Source organism: Syzygium oleosum, unplaced genomic scaffold, assembly GCF_021117445.2.
Source record: "Syzygium oleosum isolate NSW1041296 unplaced genomic scaffold, Sole_v2.1 Sole_v2.17, whole genome shotgun sequence".
Lineage (NCBI taxonomy): Eukaryota > Viridiplantae > Streptophyta > Magnoliopsida > Myrtales > Myrtaceae > Syzygium > Syzygium oleosum.
Genome location: NW_026607501.1, coordinates 6,216,780 through 6,230,720, shown reverse-complemented (window position 1 = coordinate 6,230,720; position 13,941 = coordinate 6,216,780). Strand labels below are relative to the sequence as shown.

The 13,941-nt window shown below is 45.4% G+C and overlaps 5 non-coding genes across 5 annotated transcripts; all 5 read left to right on the top strand.

Annotated features, from left to right (window-relative positions):
- Nucleotides 1-10,670: 10,670 nt before the first annotated feature.
- On the top strand, nt 10,671-10,746 carry LOC115691138 (small nucleolar RNA Z267). Its single transcript, XR_004006941.1, has one exon. It is a non-coding gene; the product is annotated as a small nucleolar RNA Z267 (small nucleolar RNA).
- A 102-nt stretch (nt 10,747-10,848) lies between these two features.
- Nucleotides 10,849-10,936, top strand: LOC115691139 (small nucleolar RNA R44/J54/Z268 family). The gene has a single exon (XR_004006942.1). It is a non-coding gene; the product is annotated as a small nucleolar RNA R44/J54/Z268 family (small nucleolar RNA).
- Nucleotides 10,937-11,502: 566 nt separating this feature from the next.
- LOC115691140 (small nucleolar RNA R44/J54/Z268 family) lies at nt 11,503-11,588 on the top strand. Its single transcript, XR_004006943.1, has one exon. It is a non-coding gene; the product is annotated as a small nucleolar RNA R44/J54/Z268 family (small nucleolar RNA).
- Nucleotides 11,589-11,626: 38 nt separating this feature from the next.
- LOC115691141 (small nucleolar RNA snoR122) lies at nt 11,627-11,704 on the top strand. The gene has a single exon (XR_004006944.1). It is a non-coding gene; the product is annotated as a small nucleolar RNA snoR122 (small nucleolar RNA).
- Nucleotides 11,705-12,976: 1,272 nt separating this feature from the next.
- TRNAI-AAU (transfer RNA isoleucine (anticodon AAU)) lies at nt 12,977-13,050 on the top strand. The gene has a single exon. It is a non-coding gene; the product is annotated as a tRNA-Ile (tRNA).
- Nucleotides 13,051-13,941: the final 891 nt, after the last annotated feature.

Here is a 13,941-nt window from a genome sequence, read left to right as displayed (position 1 = left end):
GTCCAACCAATATCTCACATGGTATCAGAGCTGAATGTCATGAGTTTGAATCTTTTCAGACCCCATTTATCTCCCCAATTAAATAAATCCTCGCTTAATACTAGGCAAAAAGACCAAACGAATCGTGCCTTCATCTAATAGCTTAAGCTTTTAAAACAGTTGGCAATGGTTCCACAAAATCTCATAGCTCGCTCCGTATTTGCTCTAGTGCAAGTCGCCATGTCTCTTGAAGTACCGTCAGATTTCTAGTCAGCAGTTTTCGGAGGGTTGGTTCGGAAGAGGGAAGACTCTACAAAGGACGTGGAAGGCAAGGATGATGAGAGCCATCTTGGCGCCCCAGAGAAATTGGCACTCGATAGCTTGGTCAATTAGCTCCAAAGCTGTGGTAACTATATATCTATGATTTCCCGAATTACCATTTACATGTTCCTCTAATAATTTGTGATACTTAAAGATGGGTTTCTAGTTTTAGGCTAGAGTATGTTCTTATCTTTTGCTTTCATTTGTCGTTACACGGAATCCATTTGAGCAGGAGTTTCTCAAGAGCTACATATCTTGCTTGTATCCCTTCAACTCTATCTAATAGGCACACTTGTTATGCCCAATTGATTGGGCTCTTCCTGATCCTGACCACATAACTCCAAACCTGCTCCTTCAGCCCTATTGAAGTCCAATCCTTTATGTTGAATCCTGAGGTGTATAAAAGTTTTCTCCTTCTTGTTCTAGGCGATCATCTCCTACTTCACTTGTCGATCTTGGCCTTAGATTCATGTTTCAAGCGTGTTGTTCTCAGTTTTGGGACCTACATTCAGCAGACAACGAGTCTCCTCTATTTGTCTATTTATCATGATGAGTTGGAGAATGCAAACCCTAACGTGACGTTTGGTGCTCTATTGGATTATAGAATAATATTGGTTCAGTATGAAGAAAGGAAATTGACACAAATGGGAAGAAAGAAGAAGGAGAACAGAGATTATTTCTTCCTTCCCCTATGCTCGATTTCACTAAGGAAGAAATGGTTCTCCTTTTTCTTCCTTTTTTCTCTTCTATTCCCTTCTCTAATGTTTTTTTGGGGAGTGGGAAGGGGAGAGAAAATGAGATATGGGTATACAAAATCTGAATATTTTGCAAAAACCTTTGCATTATTCTCTTCCTTCCATCTCTACATAGCATAAGAGACGCTTCTTTTCTTTTTACTTTTTAATATGAATATTCAAATGTTGATGCATATTAATTTTCGGAAGTTGGAAATGTTTAAAACAAATTTGATACGTTAACTTTGGACATCGAGCTCTTGTCATTTTATATTACTTCCTTGAAGCATGACCCTTTATAAACTATTTGAATTGATTGTTTTTTCGCTTATATATGTTTACTTCAATTTTTCAAGCGAGCAAGCACCAAAGCCAAGACAGAGCAATTGCCAGAGCAAAAAGCAAGTACGAGGGACATAAACTTTTAAATTCACAAGAGAGGGAGACCTTTGCTTCATCGAAGCATGGGCGAGCTTAATGTGCTTCGTCGGCAACAATGGGGGAATGGCCACTTGACAAATGCCGAAGCAACAACAATGAGTGCAGAGTAGCAAAACTTGAGAGCAAAAAGTAGAGATTCAAGATTTGAAAGCCTTCCCGGAGAGAGGAAAGAGGGTTCTTTTTTTTCTTCTTCTGAGAAAGGAAAGAAGGAAGAAGATGAGAGAGAATGTAAGAGAAGAACTAGATGTGTGCATAGGAGAGAGGGGGGGGGGGGGGGCAGGGCTAGTTTGCAGACATGTGAGAGAGAAGATTACTTTTTGTGCAAAAATTCCATCTTGGCAAACTGGCCCCACAGCTCCACGTGGCACTTCATAAGTGGTTCGGGACCATGCTTGTCAGGTCTCGAACCACTCACGGTCGATGCTTGTTGACCGACCATGACCGGAACGAGCCCGTGAAGCATAGACAATTGTTAAAACGCCTGGTTGATTTTAAATTGAAACGCAACGAAAGCGAAAGCAGAATAAACGAGACAAATCCAAGCAATTAAAGCAAACGGTGCACGTTGTATTTACATGATGGACTCGTACTTATTTTACATGCCCTATCTCGGGCCAAGCAAGCCGCACACTAGATTTTTCACATGCCTATTTCAAAGGCACCTCCGAGTACAAGCCATATAAACAACAAAATTTGGCTTGGGTCCCTAGCTTCTTTACGGCTACTAGCTTCTCGCTCTCGCTCACTCCTCCCCGCCCTCGACCGCATGGCCGTCCTCACGCCCCGCCCATGGCCGATCCAAGAGCCGACCCGCCCGTGCCATCAAAGGGACCGCTAAACCCACGAAGGGGTCCGACCCAATCCCCGTTGGCTAGGCGATACCAAGCCACGTACGGGTGCGGGACAAGGTCTCCCGACCTTCGTCAACTATAACGTAGGTCGTAATCCTGCGATAGGCACAGTTCTCACGGGCATCGATCACCGTCAGGAGCTCGGCTCTCATCTCGATGGGATTGCCAAACCGGATCGGGGGTGACGCCATTCTACGGACCTGAAAAACAGGAAACAACGGGGAGTGAGTCGAGGAGACTCAGCAAGTGAAAACTCTAATAACAAACGAGGACATATCGATCGCCGTTACACGAACCATTTCTTACCGTACCGGCCTTAGTAGCCAATCAAACAATAACGTGCATACCAAGCATAACACAAGAACTTCAAGCATGGCTAGTTCACGGTTTACCTCATTTGTCGCGCCTCGGTTTCTATTTTGGTATTAAGTAATATGCAAAACCATGAAACAAGGCAAACTCGTTATAGAAAACGCAACATTGAAACACCAAGAACCGAGAAACGGTGGAACCCTCATGATACAACGTATCTCAATGTCATTTTTCGATATTAGGGACTTCATTTACTACTAAATGAAACAAGAACTAGAGAGTGGAGAATGGACGGTGGGGACGGCGGCCTTGGGGTCTCGGGCGACTTAAGGTGGCCGACTCTTTCTCTCTCTCTCTCGGCTTGTTCTCTCTCCCTCTCGGCTCTCTCTCTTTTTCTTTCTCTCTTGGGCGTGAGTGGCCGGCTATATATATGTGAAAAGTGTGGCAATTCTCTCATAATGTCCTCTATTTATAGGGCAATGGCTTGGGGTTTATTGATGTAAGCGCATATGTCATTGGGGTATGAGGTAAGCCATGACCTCATTAGTTCATTAAGAGCATAAGCCAAATTTCATGATTATGAGCAATAACTCTCTCTCTCTCTCCTTCGGTTCTCTCCTTGGCCGAAACTTTCTCACTTTGGGTCAAATAATTGGTGCCTTGGTGACTCAAGGGCCTCATAAATGGTCTCATAAACGCTGGTCAGAAAATTAAATGCAAAGGGGACACCTATGTCAAGCATTAAATGAAGGTAATAATGAAGATGATAAGCTTGGACTTGGTCTAAGACTTCTAGCCTCTCCTTGATGCCAACGTGAGCTCACAATCAGAACTTCTAAGGGCTGGTTTCTGTCCCAAATCACTCGGATCAAGAGGCTCTCGCAAAAACATGCAAATAACGCCTAAGACGAACCCCGCATCATACTTAGATTAATCACTTTCCGAGGTTTCTCTATAAAATAAAATACTTAATAAACTCAAATGAACCAAGGTTGGATGTATAAAACCATCTAAAAATGACCAAATAAGGTTAAGGAAGTGTTTAGACCAAAACTGGGCAAAATCGTGCTTCTCGGGTGGCTTGGCTCATGGCCTGACTGGCCGGGCCTGACCGGGCAATTTGCCTGTGCGTGGCCAGGCGCGTGGCCGGCTTGCACGGGCATTGTGCCTGGTTGCACGAGCAACGTGGCGGGCTGCATGAGCGGCGCGCTGGGCACAAAACCGAACGGAGCACTCCCAAGGTTGGTTCATGGTTCAAGTGTAACTATTAGTTCATGCATAGGCACAACACATGACTCACGGGCAATTATCATGGGCACGGGACTAGGTCGGGGCCAAATCTCATGGGTACAAGGGTCGAGCACGGTGCCAGGCACACAGCCGAGTGCACGGCCCGTCCGCGGCCGAGCACATGGGCACGGTGGCCGGTCATGACCTGGTACAAAGCCTGACCGCCTGGCCAACGCAGCAGGCACGATGGTCGGCCCGTAGCCAAACCATTAGGCCTGTGACCCGGTACATGGCTCGTTCATAGCTTACTCATCATAACTTGACAATAAATTTTACAACCGATCCTCACCCGAGTACTAGCGGTCTAAGGTCGACCCTCGGTTATTCCTATGCCCAAATCCGGGAATGTCACAATGCTGACATGGAGTCCCAGGTCATTTAACATTTTTTTCCTACCAAGGAAGTAATTCTTCATAGGCTTTGGCCCAGGCCGGCCCGGTCATCTTCCTTCCCCTATGCTCGATTTCACTAAGGAAGAAATGGTTCTTTTTTTTTTCTCTTTTCTTCTCTTCTATTCTCTTCTCTAATGTTTTGTTCGGAGAGAAGGGATGGGGAGAAAATGAGAGATAGGTGTAGAAAATCTGAATATTTTGCAAAAACATTCACATTATTCTCTTCCTTCCATCTCTACAAAGCATAAAAGACGTTTCTTTTCTTTTTACCTTTTAACATGACTATTCAAATATCGGTGCATATTATCTTTTGGAAGTTGGAAATGTTTATAACAAATTTGATGTATTAACTTTGGACATCCAGCTCTTGTCGTTTTATATTACTTTCTTGAAGCGTAACCCTTTATGTACTATTCAAATTAGGTATTTTTTTTTCTTTTTGCTTATATATGTTTGCTTCAATTTTTCGAGCAAGTGAGCGCTAGAGCAGAGACAGAGCGATCGTCGAAGCAGAGAGCGAGGACAAGGGACATAAACTTTTGATTTCACAAGAGAGGGAGACCTTAACCTCGTTAGAGCATGGGCGAACTTAATGTGCTTTGTCGGCGACGATGGAGGAATGGCCACTTGACGAACGCCGGAGCAACAAGGAACACCGAAGCAACAACACTAAGCGCGTAGTAGCAAAATCTGAGAGTGAAAGTAAAGATTCGAAATTTGAAAGCCTTTGCTGAAGAGAGGAAAAAGGGTTGGTTTTTCTTCTCCGGAGAAGGAAAGAACGAAGAAGAGGAGAGAGAATATAAGAGAAGAAGGAGAGGAGAGAGAGGACACATGGGCGAGAAAATATTAGCTGAATGAGATAGTCCATGTAGGCTATGTAGAAAACCATTCTGCGGACGACACGTGGCCAGCCGGGTCCACAAGTCAGAATTTTCAAAAATCTCTGATTTTCCCTTTTTTCTCTACGTCTCTGTTAACCTCCGTTACTATCTTTCACTCTTTGACGTTGTTCTCTCACTTCCTCAAACTCCTCACGCTAAACTCTCTCTCCCTCCCACCCAAGAAAACTCTTCACTTTGCTTTCCTCTATCTTTCCTCCGCGAAAGCATGCCTCCTCTGGTTGTGAACCACACCGCTGTTCGGCAGATGATAGGGAGCCGTGCAGAGCCGTTTCGAGAGAGAGAGAGAGAGAGAGAGAGAGAGAGAGAGAGAAGACGAATCGTAGCTGCCAATGGAGCTTCGGGAGGTGACGTAGGCGGAGGCGGCGGCATAGTCGGGATCTAAGCCACCGATGGGCTTCAAGAGGCGACGGTGAAGGCAACTAGCGAAGGCATGGTTCATGTAACGCCCCCACCTCAGGGTCATTAATGTGACGTCCCGTTCATTATTATCTTTCTTTACACACAAACGGAAGCTTAACTCGGGACAATCACAATTAGAACAAACAGCGGGATTTCGACAAGCATCATGAGCAAACCTTATATTTATAGTGCATGCAAACATATTTTAACAAGCCCATTCTTTTGGGTCATGACAATTATCACATATTTTCATAGCAGACTGTAAATAGCAAAACTTGACTTGGGTTGTCCTATACCCACTACGGCTTCTCGCTCCTTGCTTCTTCACCTCTACCCCAGTCCCGTCCGCCTGGCCATCTCACATCCCACCCGTGGCTTTATCCCGAGCCGGCCCGCCCGCACCGCCAAAGCACCGTTGAACCCACATAGGGATCCAACCCATTCTCCATTCGCATAGCGATACCACGCCACGTACAGATGAGGCACCAAGTCCGTTAGGCCCTCATCGAACATCACAAGCGTCGTGATTCGGCGGTAGGCGCGGTCTTCTCTGACATCTATCACGGTGAGCACTTCGGCTCTCTGCTCCACGGGATTGCCAACGCGGGCTGGGGGAGATGCCATCCTACGGACCTGAAAAAGGGAAACAACATGGGATGAGTCGGGGAGACTCAGCAAGTGAAAACACTAATATCAAGTGAGGATATATCGATCGCCGTTAACATAAGTCGGCCCTTATCGCACCCGCATCGATGACAGATCAATAGCAAAGTTCAAATAAGAGAACATCACGCATGGCCACATCATGTACACTTTACCAACCAAGGCTCAGTTTTATCTCAAAACAACATCAAACATGAAACATGATCAAACTAAGAAAATGAATCAACTACGACCAACCAAACGACCGAGAAACGGTCCAAGCAAACCACGTCACAATGCATCTCAACATCCTTTCCCGATATTAGGGAATTCACTTACACAACGATAAAAACAAGAACAAGAAAGGAACACGGGAGTCTCGGCGGTTCTCGAGCTTGAACACGTGAGTAAACGGATCTTGGCGTGAGGCTTGAACACGTGGAAGATGGCGTCTTGGCTTTGAGCTCTCTAGTTTGCCGAACAACAAGAAGAGACACGAGCTAGTCGGTGAGCTCTCTCTCTCTTTCTCTCTTTCTCGGCGTGAACAAGAAGCAAAGAAGCAAGAGAGAAGGTTGGTGGTATGTGTGAGAATGGAGAGAGAGGCGTGAGAGAAAGGGGAGGGCTTCCTCTATTTATAGTAGGGGTGTGCAAAAAACCCAAGACCGCCCAGGACCGCCCGGGACCGGACCGGAACCGGTGGTTCCCGAGGGGACCGGTCCTGTTCCCAGTTCCAATTTTTTGGAACCGGTGGGTATCGGTTCGGTTCCCGGTTCCCGGTGTGGAACCGCCCACCCGCCCACCCGGACCGGACCGGTAATATAATAATAATATATTTATTTTTTAAAATTTTAATTAAAAAAATCTAACCAAGAAAAAATTTAAAAAAAAAAAGAAAAACGTAACTAGACACTCATAACTCTCTGCTCTCTTATCTCTGGACACTCATTTGATGGGTACCCACTTGATTTATGGATGATGTGGTTAATAGAACCGATCATAGTATAGGAATTGTACGGAAAGTTATGTTCTTTTCTTTTTGTTCTGTTGATCCGATGTTGGTCCACATATTTTTTTTTATTTGTCCAGGAAAATTTGGTGGGACCGGTTCCATGGACCTGCCCAGGAACCGGACCGAACAGGCGGTCCGGTTCCCAAGCGGGTCCATGGAACCGACGGGCGGTCCTCGGTCCCAAAATTGAGGACCAACACTGTGCGGTTTGGTCCTAGGGTTAGGAGGTGGACCAGCCCAACCCAGACCATGCTCACCCCTAATTTATAGCGGCTCAAGCAAAGAAGAGATAAAATAGCATCATTACCAAATCTTCCTAGATTTTGCCCTCATTACAAAATCTTCCTAAAATCTTAGTCATCAATGAATATAAGCCAAAAGTCATGATGAAATGATCTTGAAAATCTAAGCCATTAATGAAATGATCTTGAAAATCTTGATATTAATGAATAAGAGCCAAAATATCATCATGAAATGTCATTAATAACTTGATCTTGGAAATCTTTGCATTAATGGACAATGGACAAAATAACATGATGAGATGCCCCTAAAGTCTTTATGGCCATTAATGCATGTCATGATTGTGGTGCTTCCAAAGTCCAACTAATTAATGCAAGTCATGATGAATGGGGCCTCAAAGTCTTCGTTCATTTATTGCATATCATCATGACGGGAGTCCTCAAAGTCCAAGCTAATTAATATGGCTTGGAGAAGAAGATTTGACTTGGTCCAACTTTATCTTCTAGTTCATTCTACAATTTTCCAAACCGTGAAGCCAATCTAAGTCCTTAGAAAATGCTGGTTCCACCTACAATTAACTCGGGTCAACCGGGGTGCACAAAATTGACTAATCGATGCCAAAATCGCAACCCCGCATCATACTTGTTTCCCCTATTTTCCGAGGGTTTTTCGCAACAAAACAATTTTAATAATCCCATTCAATCCGAGGTTCGACACGAGAATGTCCTCAAATATCCCCAAACATAACCAAAACAAGATTCAAGTTGAATGGGATAACCTCAAGCCAACCGGCTAACTGGGCGAGTGGCCTGGTCTGACTGGGCGCATGGCCTGGCACGCTACCAGGCCACACGGGCACATGGCCGGGCACATGGCCGGGCGCATGGCCGGGCGCGTGGCCGGGCGCACGGACGCGCATCGGGCCGCACGGGCGCCGCGCCGGGCCGCACGGGCGCTGCGCCGGGCCGCACGGGCGCTGCGCCGGGCCGCACGGCGCCGCACTGAGCCGCATGAGCGGGGCGCCGTGCCGAGCCGCACGAGCGGTGCGCCGGGCACGATGCCGGGCCGCACGAGCAAGAGGCCGGGCACTACGCCGGCTATGCGGGCAACATGCCGAGCATCACATTGGGCCACACAAGCGAGGGGTCGGTTAATGGGCTTAACACATGCCGTGGCTCATGGATAGGCACAAGGTACGGTTCATGGCCAAGTTTCTCGGGCACGGGACTTGGTCGGAGTCGGATCTTACGGGCACAACACTTGGCACGAGGGTCAGGCACAATGGCCGGCACACGGCCAAGCACATAGCCGGTCCGTGGCCTAGCTAACTAGCACAAGGGTCGGCCATGTCCGGACACACGGCCTAGCCGGCGCAACTGGCACAATGGCAGGTCCGCAGCCTAGCCATTAGGCTCGTGGCCTGGCACATGGCCTATCCATGGCCTACCCGACTTGACACAACGATCCATGGCCGATTCTCTACCGGTCCACGTTCAAATATCAACGACTCATGGTCGACCCTCGGTTGTCATGTGACCTTGTGAAACCCGGTATCCCGAAATCAACTCATGGTCACCCGTGACCAAAGCATAGCCGTGCGGTATCACCGGCAACCGACACATGTCGACACGGCGTCGATCCATGATTGTCCTGGACCGTCTCACTAATGGCTCTTATGGTCGAAGGGTCTTTCCACAGTCATATCACTCTAATCAACGCGTACTATCGGGGAGTCATTCCACTGTCGATCCCTAGGCCAATTCATGAACAATCTTTCGATTGAACCATGACTAACCCTCAATACACACATTCCGACCATAATGTCCATCCCATTACCGACCCTCAGGTCGTATCACTTGCCCAATTCATTACCATTTACCTACGGCTTCTCAGGCCCAAAAATCGGGATGTGACAGTTCATGAAAAGAAACGCGCTTCGAAGAGAGAGAGAGATTTTAGGGGTTTTCTTGAGAAGGGCAGCGGAAGCGCGACGTGGTTCACGACCAAAGGAGACGCACCTTCACAGAGGAAAGACAGAGTGGAGTAGAGTGAGGAGTTTTATCGGGAGGGAGGGACACTGGGAGAGAGAGTTTAGCATGAGGAGTTTGAGGGAGAGAGAGAACAACGTCAAAGATTGAAAGACATGGAGTTTAGCATCATGGTTTTCTATATGGCCTACATGAAGTATCTCACTCACCTAATATTTTTTGGTGCGGGGTTAGTGTGTTGGCTAGTGAAAGAGAAAGAAGATTATTTTTTGTGCATAAATTCCATCTTGGCCAACCGACCCAATAACTCCACTTGGCGCTTCATGAGTGGTCCGGGACCACGCTGACGTGGAGTCCCCGGGCCACCCAATATTTTCTCCCTGCCAAGGATGCGATTCTTTGTGGGCTTTGGCCCGGGCTGGCCCGGTCATCTTCGATCTGGGCCAAAAGGCACTGCAAGAGCCTCGAGCCAGATTTCCTTGAGCCCGAAAATTTCGGGCCGGACCGGGCCAAAAAGTTGCAAAAGCCCTCCCGGCCCGGCCCATACTCAGCCCCAGATTAAGCTGCATAGCTGTTTGTGGGCCGTCAGATTGCGGTGGTGGAGACCTTTGGTCAGCGTTAGTCGGCGAAGCTGGACTCCACCAGAATGAACTCGAAACCCTAACCCTTTCCCCTTCGGCCGATATATATCCAACCCATCGTCAAGTTCATCAAAGCCCTAGACGCTCTTCCTCTCTCTCCGCCTGGGGCAATGCCGGCTCTGTTCTTCGTTGTCGCTGCGTTTTGGTCGAGATTGCGCATGGCGTACGGATCAGCAGTTCGCTCAACGCCTTGTTGTCTGATCAATTTGTCGTTGTGATACGAAAGTTCGGATTTTTAGTCTCGTTGGGCATCTGATTTTCGAAAGTTTGGATTTTTAGGCTCATTGGGCTTTTGATTTCTCGCCGTTCTTGTCCGAGTGAATCAGTTTCCAAGCGTCGAGTGTCGAAAATTTTTATGTGGGTGTCTGATCAATTTGTCATTATGAGAAGAAAGTTTGGATTTTTAGTCTCATTGGGCATCTGATTTTCGAAAGTTTGGATTTTTAGGCTCGTTGGGCATTTGATTCTCGCCGTTCTTGTCCGAGTGAATCAGTTTTCAAGCATCGAGTGTCGAAATTTTTTATCTGGGTCTCTGCCGGTGATGGTTCTAAATATACTTTGAGAGATTCCTTCTCTTTGAAAAGAACTTACAGCTGAGGCATTTCAGTGAGCTCTGCATGTTGATCTATTTCTAGATCTTGTTTTCGTTTGTAAGTTTCGGATTCTCGTTTTTGATGCTACGCTGTGATGCAAGAAACGTGAAGGTTTGTGCAAATGATGAAAAAACAGACAGGGACATCAGCACTCCTATGGAGGATGGTGACTTCGTCTAGTTGGGAATCTCTCTGATGCATTTTTCAGCGTTTCTTGTTTTAATCATGTTCCTGTGCTATCTAATGGCTTTTTCTCCGTTTTATGGTCTCTTGTGTCCCTGAGCTGTTTTTGTGGTTTCCCATGATGTGTGAACTTTCTAACATGACTATCGTGAAGATGTGTGGTTCTGATGAATCAATTCGAGTGATTTCTATGTTTTGTTAGGTTCCTATTATTCCACTCCTGAACTGTTTTGCCATGATTGTTGTAGTATTAGACTTTGGCTTGGTGGTGTGCATTCTTGTCTGTTTGAACTGCAACTTCTGTACTTGTGCAATGACAATGCCGGTAGATGTTGGGTCGCAATCAGCTTTTATGGGGGGCCTGAGATGAACTATCCTCCATGTATATGCCCTCGAATTACAATGAATCTTTCTGTGATTAGGATTTTCGTTCTTAATATGAGGCCTCTTGTCTTTTCTTGAATGCTTTAATGGCTATCTGATGAGAACATACTACACTTAATCTAGTGACTCATATGGCTCCTCTTTTCTAATCTTCTTGGAATATGTTCTTGTTTTGAAAGTTTCTCCTTTTTCTTTTTTTGTTGTGCAAGTGATGAGAAAAACAGACAGGGACATCAGCACTCACTGCGAGTATGATGATTTGTCTTTGGGAATCTCTTTGATGCCCTGTTCATTTATTTATTCGTCTATTAATTGCAACATCGATTGCCAATGATGCATTTTGATGCACGTATTATCAGATCACAGCGTGATGATCTGCAAAATTGTCACTACCTCTGAGGCAATTACTGTTCGTTTTGAATTCTCACAACATCTCTTGAGAAATGCATTGTTCAGAGGCTAAAGTTTTCTTTTTATGGAGTCTCAATTGGAGTTCATCCTTGTGTTTGAATTGAATATTTGCTTCTCTGAGCTAGTTTGAACTAGGCATTTAAATAGTCAGACAGCAATGGGAAATGGGTATGCCATTGCTGAGAAATTGAGCTGTTGCAATAGCACAATTCTCGCGATGGCGAACTTTCCTTGTTCTTTCAGATTTCGTGTGATGTTTTTTAAGCCTGATGATTGCTTCCAAAAGAACGGAGATTTGAAAGGGGGCGTATTCGTCGTAGCCTAGTCCTCAGACCGGCTGGGCTCCGAAAGGCCACCTCGTGAAATGAGCTGTTCCATTGGTATAAGAATGAAGGCTTGAGATTTCTTCCTGTTTAATCTGTCATCTTTGATGCTGTGAACCAGATGTTTGGGATACAATATATCTCAATGCAGATCCACATCGCACGTTTGCTTCAAGTGTCGAACCATCCCGCCCGAGGGGTTCGGAATGTAGTCCCTGATGTTCCAGCCGACGGTGCAAGAAGAAATCACGAACAAGAAAGCGATTTGTGACGGACCTGATTCGGTCCAAGAGAAGTTCCTTTCTTGAATTGTAATGTTTGCGCTTACATTTGTATTACAAATGATCGACTTTGGTGATTGGTAAATGTACAAAGGACGACAGTCCGGTCAATATACCTTGTAACTTTCTTTTAGAGTGCTATATCATTCCATTTCGTGTTGATCTTGTGAATTCTCTAGCTCTGGCCCTCTGGGTCAATTTTAAGGTGGTGCGTTTCATTTGGACTAGTCAAACATTATGAATTTCCTCAGTTACTTTTACAAGTAGCGTTGAGATTTTGCAACAATGACCGTGACTTGGGGGCGCCACTAGGGGATGAGCATGGGAATCTGACCGAACCAATATAAATCTGGTTCTGATGTTGCATTGAGAAATCATGCCAATTTCTGAACTCATTCGAGAATTCGACCGGTCGGTCATTCAGGACAAGGTGGACTGATTCCCTATTCCATAAATTGGAAACCGAAAGTTTCCATCCAGGACAAGGTGGGCCGGTTTCCGGTTCGACACACCGAGAACCGACCTTTCTGTGCAAGTTCCTGTATCTAGGGTAGGAGTTGGCCAACCCCGGAATTGAACACTTCTAAGCGACAAGTTTTTCGTACAACTACTATGGAGATTTTTAGTAAATTTTGTAATCTTAACAATCACATCAAAAAAGGCCTATTAGCTCAGTTGGTTAGAGCGTCGTGCTAATAACGCGAAGGTCGCAGGTTCGAGACCTGCATGGGCCATTTTTTTGTAAAAAATTTTTTGGTTTGGACTGGGCCTCTACTGCAATGGGTTGGGCCGTTCGTACTGGACAAGCCCAATTACGTCAACGAACCCATCCCTCAATAGACCTAAACCCCATAGTAAAAGCTCCTTGATCAATAATGATCTTTTGAGTAGTTCTAAAATTGATTTACTAAGAGATGCGAACTAATTCTTGATCGTTGTTGGATACGAATGTCGACTTACATTCCTATGCGTCCCTTGGTATATCAAATTTCTGAATCAATTTTAATATAAAAAGCATTGCTGGAGATTTTCTTTTTATCTCAAGATTCTCTCCTTTTTAAACCTCGGCCCGTAAGTTATTTCACTTATTCAATTTTTCTTTCCTCACTAAATATGGTAGGACAATGAAGGAACCAAACGAGCATTCCTTCTCGTGGGAGAAAATGGGGCCTCTCTACCCTCACGTGAGCAAAATCAAGGTAAATTTATCGTGTCCCTAATCTGACGGTCGGCATTAGCAAGCTTTTAATTTGAACAATTGACAATGGTCGATGTTGACGAACTTATTTCTAATGGCTGATAAAGGCGTCGGCGACTTTTTTGTGGATAAAGTCACGGGAGGGTAGGCTCGCCGACGAATGAGCGTTCCATTAGTCCCACAAAAGATTTGATGCAATCTGTTACTCTCGAAATGTTGCTGTTTCTTGGCTTTCCTTCTCATATTTTTTATTATTTTTGGGTATTATCCATATATGGTTAATTCATATTCTTATATGTACTTTTAGCAAAGAAGGAAAGCCTTAAGAATTTGTTGTAAGATACAAACATTTAAACATCATAATTGTACAATCGAACGAAATCATTTTTAGTGATAAATTTACTACAAGAGTATGTCGTAACCTTCT